This window comes from Fukomys damarensis, unplaced genomic scaffold (assembly GCF_012274545.1).
Source record: "Fukomys damarensis isolate Sample0158 unplaced genomic scaffold, DMR_v1.0_HiC HiC_scaffold_3, whole genome shotgun sequence".
NCBI lineage: Eukaryota > Metazoa > Chordata > Mammalia > Rodentia > Bathyergidae > Fukomys > Fukomys damarensis.
Window position 1 is genome coordinate 18,513,397 of NW_022900915.1, and position 8,283 is coordinate 18,521,679.

General features: G+C 47.9%; 1 pseudogene; it reads left to right on the top strand.

Moving 5' to 3' along the window:
* Positions 1-3,285: 3,285 nt before the first annotated feature.
* On the top strand, positions 3,286-4,027 carry LOC104855126 (annotated as a pseudogene).
* The last annotated feature ends 4,256 nt before the right edge of the window (positions 4,028-8,283 follow it).

Consider the following 8,283-nt stretch of genomic DNA (forward strand, 5'->3'; position numbering starts at 1 on the left):
CAAATCCCCGGCCTTCCTCTTTATTTTTTATCATCTGAATTCCAGAACCAACAATTTCTTCATTACGAAGGGAAAGGATCCCAGCAGTCAAGAGGCAGAGGCAGGAGGATCAGCCATGAGTTTGACATCAGCCTGGGCTACATAGTGAGACTCTATCTCAAAAAAAGAAAAGATCCATCCCTAGTCTGTGGGGCTGAGGAAGGTGGTCCGAGCGCCACTTCTAACCTATCAGACTGCTAACCCCCAGCACTCTACCTTAGCTGCCACACCCATGACACACAGACTAAGGGAACCACAAAATCCCCACAGAGAGCAAAACAGCCCATGGGACGGATTTAGAACCCTAAATAGAGACTCCAGGAGGATGTGGAGGAAAGCGCCGATCCTTTTTAGTTCTCACAGAACACACTCTATTTCTTCCTCCTCTCTCCTCCCACCCCCCCTTCTCCCTGTCCTTCCCTCTCACCTCCCTCCCCCACCAGCCCCCTTCCAGGGAGAAGTGAATGGAGTTGGCCATTAAATGCAGCAGCTGCCAGAGCATCAGGCTGACTGGGCAGAGGGCCTGAACCCATTTATTTTAAACTGTAGCCCCCAGCACATATCTCAGGTTTTTATTCTTTCATTTCCACCTTGTGCTTGGGCCAGGTGACTGACTGCCAGTTCCCGCTCCCTTTCAGAATACACTGATGCCTGCCCGTCTACTCCAGAGGCAATGCGTGGAACGCTGGGAGAGAGGACCATGGGAAGGTCTTCCATAGTCCACCCGTGCCCCTAGAACAGTCCTTTTAAAGCCCCGATTGAGCTGGACAGGGTGGATCACACTCTGTAATCCTGACATTATGGGAGTCGAAGGCAAGAGGATCACAAGTTCAAGCCCAGCCTGGCGATTTAATAAGATTCTGTCTCAAAAAAATTTTAAAAAGTTTTAAAAGGCTTAGGGTGTAGCTCAGTGGAAGAGCCCAGCGTGCAATCCCTACTACTAAATAAATAAATAAGTAAGCAAGCAAGCAAACAAGCAAGCCCTGATTGGAGCCAGGCATGGTGGCACATACATATAAATCTCAGCTACGTGAGGCTGAGGCAGGAAGATCACAAGTTTGAGCCTGGCCTGAGTAATTCAGTCAGATCTATCTCTCTCTCACTCTTTTTTTTAATTTTATTTTATTTTGGTTTTTTGAGACAGGGTCTCACTATGTAGTTGAGACGTGGTGGCACATACATATAAATCTCAGCTACGTGAGGCTGAGGCAGGAAGATCACAAGTTTGAGCCTGGCCTGAGTAATTCAGTCAGATCTATCTCTCTCTCACTCTTTTTTTTAATTTTATTTTATTTTGGTTTTTTGAGACAGGGTCTCACTATAGAGTTGAGACGGACCTGGAACTCACTGGGTAGCCCAGGCTGGTCTTGAACTCACAGTGATCCTCCTGCCTCAGCCTCCTGAATGTTGGAATTATAGGTGTGAGCCACCACACCCGGCTCCAGTCAGATCTATCTCAAAAAAATAAAAATAAAAAATAGACATATAATTTAGTTCTCCCTGAGTTCAAGCCCTAGTATGGGGCAGAGGGTCTTGCTGGGTTGAGGATATAGCTCTATGGCCTACTGTTTATCTAGCATGCGCAAGACCTTGGATTCTCTCTCTAGCACTGGGAAGGAGGGAGGGAAGGAAGAGAAGCAGGGAGGGAGAGACGATGGAAGGCAGGCAGGGAGGGAGGAAGGTAGGGAGGGAGGGTGATTATGGAATCTTTCTTTCTGACAGTTGTCTCTAATTATGACAATATACTACAATGTCAAAAAGTCTAAAAGCCACTCTCAAGGAGGAGATTGGCTGTTTCTGAACACACTGGTCCTGAGACCAGTATCTGCCGGCCCTTCACGTGCCTTGTCTCCATCATGAGTCACTAGAAAGTCCTACATTTTACCAGCTATTTAGAATGAAGACAATAAAACAACAGCTTTAATTACATTGTTGGAAAATACTAATGTATCGGCTGTGTACAACTGGTAAATTATGGAAACAAGGCTTGATCAAAAAGTGAACTCTAGGGGCTGGGGATTTCGCTCAGTGGTGCCGCCACCTGCCTTGCAAGCGCAAGGTCCCGAGTTTGATCCCTGGTACCAAAAAATAAAAGTGAACTCTAGCTGGGGCTGGTAGCAGAGGCCTATAATCCCAGCACTCTGCAAGGCTAAGTCAGAAGGACTGCAAGTCAAGCCTAGCCTGGGCAACTTAGTGACTTGGTGAGACCCTGTCTCAAAATAAAAAATAAAAAGCCAAATGTGGTGGCACATGCTTGTAATCACAGCACTTGGGAAGCTGAGGTAGGAGGATCATCATAAGTTCGAGGCCAGCCTGGCCTACATAGTAAACTCGAGGACAGACTGCAATACAAAGCAAGACCCTGTCTCAAAACACCAAAAATAATAGTTTTTTTTTTTTTTTTTGGTACTGGGAATCAAACTCAGGACTTTGAGCTTGCAAGGCAGGCAGCAGAACCACTGAGCTAAATCCCCAGCCCAATAATTGATTATTTTTTAAAAATGGGGTGGGAATATATATAGTCCAAAGACCTTATATTCAATCTCCAGTACCCGCCCCCTAAAAAACAAAAATAGAATGAACTCCGAGTTACGATGGGAGTCTGCCTTCCCTCCATGGTTCTTCCTGCTTCCTACACTTTCCTCTTCGATCAGGGATTTTTTCCAAGAAGCCATTCCACAAACATTAACTGAGCACCACTATGGGCCAGGCTGCCCTCCCTGGCCCAGCCTTTGGGTTCATGGAAAGACGGCCTCCTCCCTGTGGTTCTCCAACCCCTCCGGCTTCCTCCACTAGATGACTCATGTAATGCTGTCTTGCCTTTCTTCACAGTTGAGTCTAGAAACTGCCATTTGTGATGGCTGAACCCATAACTGGTGTTTCCTAAGCTATTTCATTTGAATTAGCTATAGTCCAAAAGGTAAATAGACCTTTGCCATAGTGGACTCACGTTCCTCCCAAGCATCTTTCCTTAGGGGATCACTCTCCAGATATTCTAAGGAGCAGCCCGACCCCCCGCCCAGGTTCAGGGTAAAGACATGACCCAAGACTAGCCCCCTGGAATGCTCAGCACCTTTGGGCACAGCAACTGATTCAGATAAGGACATAAAACTCAAGTCAGGCAGGTAGCCGGCCCGGGTCTGGGTCCGCACGTCACCGGGGTCTTGGGAGGGCGTGTGCTTGGTGCGTGGGGTGGGTGGCCAGGCCTCCCACGCCTCGTCCGCTCTCTATGTGGGCGGCCCGGGCATGGGGCATGGTGTGCACTGCCCGGCCGCTGCAATGGTGCCAGTGGACGTGCTCGCCTACCTGACGGGCCTGACGGGCTGCTGGCGCTCCACGCTGCTCCTGTGCCTTGCGTCTCCCCGTGGCCGCTACGCATCGCAGTGGCCAGGCCTGTGGCTGCCCGCGCTATTGCCTGGGCCCTGTAGGAGCTGCAGGCACTGGCCTGGCCACTTCTCGGATGCACCTACGTCCCCCACGCCTCGACCACCTGCCCAACTGCGTCCTGCTGGCCGTGTACCTCATCCACTGCGTGCACAGGTCCCTGATCTTCCCCTTCCTGACCCGAGGAGGAAAGCGACGCCTCTCTTCCCCTGTGTATCAGCCTTCCTGTTCTGTACCTATAACGGCTACTTGCAGTGCAGGTACCTGAGCCAGTACACGGTATATGCAGAGGACTGGATGACCCAGCCCTAATTTCTAGCTGGTTTTGCCCTGTGGTTAACTGGCATGCTGATAAATACCCACTCAGATCCTGTCTTAAGTAACCTCCAAAAACCGGAAGAGACAGGATACAAAACACCAAGGGGAGGCTTGTTTGAATACATAACTGCAGTCAACTACCTTGGGGACATTGTGGAGTAGGGAGGCTAAGCACGGGCCAGCTGGTCTCTTGTTGTCCAGAGCAAAACAACATCACCGGTGGTACCTTGAGAGGTTTGAAGATTGTCCAAAGTGTCCGAAAATTGTAATTCCATTTTTGTATTAAGTGTATCATCATCAAGGAAATGACCTTCAGTGCTCTTTCCCTGAGTGTCAGGGCTGACTTCCATGGGTCCTTCACAAGCAAATGGGACAAAGCAAACAGGCTGCTTTCAGCAAACAACAGCAGCTTCTCGGTAAATAGGGCAAATATACAACCCCCCTGGCACCAAGAAGTCCAGTAACTGTGTACACACCTCAGCAGACCGTCCTTGGGCATCCAAGTCATAAATATTTCACCCAGATTCCTTAGCCCCTTCAATACGGGTATAAGCGTAATTCCTTTCCCAGCTAGCTGCTGATACCGCTCCCCTAGCGTTAGCCCATCTCCAGCTAGCTGCCACTATCTCCCTCCCGTCATCTGCCCATCCACACAGGGATGTGATGAAATCGGCTTTTCCCGGCAAGCTGTTAGAATCTCCTGATTTTTAGTCTCTGTATACTAGAATAGACTTTCCTTTCAACAGGCAAAACAAACAAACCTCAAGCCAGACCAATCACTGTCCTCTCTGAGCTTTTGTGTGAGCAGTGGGAAAATGCAGAGGGAACTCACCTCTGGATGCAGAGTTCTAACAGTAGTACTGGTTTGGGGATGCTGGTAGTGACCTGAGTGCCAGGTGTGGAGATCTTGTGTAAGAAAAAAGCAAAGAAGCAAGCAAGGCCAAGTAGTGGAGGTAGATCTGTAGTCTGATGCACCACTTGTCTAGTCTTCCCAAAGCAAATCTGCCCTTTTCTGGAATGTCATTTTCTTTTTCGTTTTTAAGACATGGTCTCACTATGTAGTTCAGGCTGGCCTTGAACTCACTAAGTAGTCCAGGCTGGCCTCAAACTCCCATTCATCTTCCTGCCTCAGCCTCCTGAGCACTAGGATTACAGGCATGTATGTCCAGCCTCTGAAGAGCTTTTGGAAGAAAGCTACCTTGCAGTTGTCTTTGTGTGATAAGATCCTTCTACAACCAGTATTTTATTTGCTCCCACAAAATATGTTGGGAAAATTTTTGTAGAAATAGATAAGAATTGCCCAAAATACTCTTTTTCACCTCTAGATCTGGACAGAAGATTCCAGATCTCTTGAGAAAAAGTAATCAGGAGCCACTCTCATTAGGTGTGTCTCTAAATCTTTGGGAGTATGTTGATAAGCATCTACTGTGTGCTGTCACTGTATCCCTGGGGGCCACTCTGAAAATTAATGGACATAAGTGTAACTGTTGGTCAGTGGCTTGGCAGGAAAGGGTCCTCTGCACTGTGTCTACTCCATCCCTCTCCATCCTCACTGCATCTTTCAGCTTAATAGTGCATTGAAGTTAAATTCTAAGGAGATCAGAGATTGGCTTTCTTGGAAGAGTAAGAATCCATCAAACCTCCACCTCCCAAGATGGAGCCAGGCCCAGATCTCACAGCCCCAATGAAGAAGTTGGACTCAGAGTGAAAATAAAGGGCTAGAAAGGAAAAGAGGGAAACCAAAGGGTTTCTATTACAAAAGAGTGAAAACAAAATCCCCCAAGAACAAAATAGCATCATAAAGAAGCCAACAGGTTGAACAAAGCACAGCAGAAGGGTAACAGGAACCAATTACCTGAAGCCGCTGAGACTGGGTGCTTCCCTCACAGGTGCTAGGATTCTCCCTTGTGAGAACTCAACCCTGCCTGGCTCCCAGGCAGACCACAGAGCTGCCTGCCTGACTGTGGTCTCTTTGTGGTTCAAGGTTCTTGCAACCAAGGTGCTTCCTTTATTGGTTAAGACCGTGGAATCACACCCTTGGCTCTATGCTAACAAGGCTGTTTACACTCTGGCCAGCCCAGCTGTTTGCCAGATGCCTGTGGAAAGAGCCATCTATTGCCAAAGCATCCCCCCACCCCGCCGCCATCTTTGGCAGTAGACCTTTATTCTTCTAAACTTTTTGGACAAAAGAACAGAAGCTGTTGTCCTAATGTTCATTGTCACTGGGCATTAATCATCACCACTGTCCTCACAGAGTTCTCCCCAGTTTTTGGAGTTCCTCAATATTCTATCACTCGGGAGAGGTTTCTTAGATCCAGCTCTTCAGAAGCAGAGCCTGAGATAGGATCCAGGTCACCTGATTTGTTGAGGCCATGAAGGAAGCTGGAAAGGCTGGGAGGAAAGGAGTTTACAGCTTTGTATCTGGCCTCAGTTGATACCACAGGGGGACTGAGGGGTATGATGGCACCAAAGAATTGATCCTTTGTCTTTTTTTCTTTTCTTTTTCTTTTTTTTGGTACCAAGGATCGAACTCAGGACCTTGCACTTGCTTTTGTTGGTTGTTGTTGTTTTGTTTTGTTTTGTTTTTTTGAGACAGGGTCTCACTATGTAGTTGAGACTGACCTGGAACTCACTATGTATCCCCAGGCTGGTTTTGAATTTACAGTGATCCTCCTGCCTCAGCCTTGCAAGTGCTGGGATTACAGGCGTGCACCACCAAGCCTGGCTAGGACCTTGCACTTGCAAGGCAGGCAGTGGCATCACTGAGCTAAATCCCTGGCCCAAATCGATCCTTTCTATACTCCCTTAGCTGGAAGCTACAGGGGTCACTGGAACAGTGCGCCATCCACTAGAAGCAATTTTCTGGAAAAAAGGGATCTGTGAATCATTGAAAGCCAACACAGCAGCTGAGGATATGCTGATGTAAAAAGATTTGAGTGGGGTTTCAGTGGCATCCACTACAGCTACTGCACAAGCGAGTTTGGGCTGCTGTAATACTGTAGACTAGGTAGATTAAACAAAAGGGATCTATTTTTTAACAGTTTTGGAAGCTATAAATCTCAGTTGAGAGCAAAAAACCAGAAGAAAGCATGTTAAGTGAGCACCCTCTCTTCCTGTAAGGAAACTAATCCCACCATGAGGACCCTGCCCTTACTTCATCTAAACCAAATCATTTTCTAAATTCCCCATCTCCCAGTACCATCACAGTGGGGATCAGGGCTTCAATATATGAATTTTGGATCACACAATTCAGTCCCCAGAAGCTAGCATTTATAAGCAGAGAAAACAAACAAGTGTCAGTCAGATTTGTTCAGTGAGAGCCACTCCTCTGCCAGTCATTTCCATTGCACTTAATTCAGGGAGTCCCATCCAGAGGAGAGAAGTTAAACCCCCAACTAGCTGGGCCAGGCCTAGGGTCTCCCAACAGTTTCCCTTTCCTTTGCCTCAACGGGTCCTGCTTCTTGATCCAGGAAAATCAGGCTACCGCTACCTGCCAGCTCAGTCCTTGGAAAGTATTCGGTGTCACCAATACTTGGAAAGTATTGGTGACAGCTAAGGCATCTGTGCATGTTCCTGCCCAGCTCCGACTCTGAAGCTTGGGAGCAGAGCCATTAACATTCTCTCCAGCCCACGGACAGTTCGCTTCAGCCCTCGTTAGTCTCATTTTCCTCCCTCCTGACTTTCTCATCAAGAGCAGCAGCTTTCTTGTTCCTAGAATCTTTTCTTCAAAGAGCTCTGGGCTCCAGGGAGGCCTCTGGCCAAGAGACTTGCCAGACACCTCTGGATTATCAATGAAGGGAGGACTGTGACACCTGCTCTGCCGCTGAGACTCCAAGCCCCCTTACTCCTGCCGCAGGCTTCAGGACTGAGCAAGGACCAGCAAGAGACCAGCTTCCTTCTAACTTTCTGGGCAGTCTGCAGTAGTCTGGCCTTGGATTACGGAGGTCATCCGGCTGAGCCCCCAGTATACCTCTATTTTGGGATTTGGGCTATTTGGATAAAGGAAGTCGCACAGGAGAGGCTCAGGCCCTGCCTTCAGGGAGTAGGAAGCCGTTCACTGTTCCTCCTTGTTCTGAAGCTATGAGATGATGAAGGCTCTCCGGTTCACAGATGTTCTGTAGGCTGGAGAGGGGCGCAGAGTACCATAGTATTTATTAAGAGCAGCCATCTATCTAGCTATTTGTTGAGTGCTTAGGAAGCCTTGGGGATTTTTTTTCTCTTTTTTTTTGAGATTTATATTTTTTTGTTTTAGGTAGGGTCTTACTAGATCATTAAGTTGCCTAAGCTGGGCTCAAATTTGTGATTCTCCTGCCTCGGCCTCCCACAGTCCTAGGATTACAGCCCTGCACCACCATACTAGCTTAAATTCTACTGCTCCCAACTCCATTTCTTAAGCAGTCTACAGATTTTAATGAGGGCCTGCAGTGCCAGCAATTCAGAGAGGAGTAAGTCTAGCGATGCTAAGTCAGCTTCCTTGTCCAAATTTTCCTCATAAGGTTGCTCTTTCCCACCAAGAGCCACTCATATCCCCGAGTTTCTCCT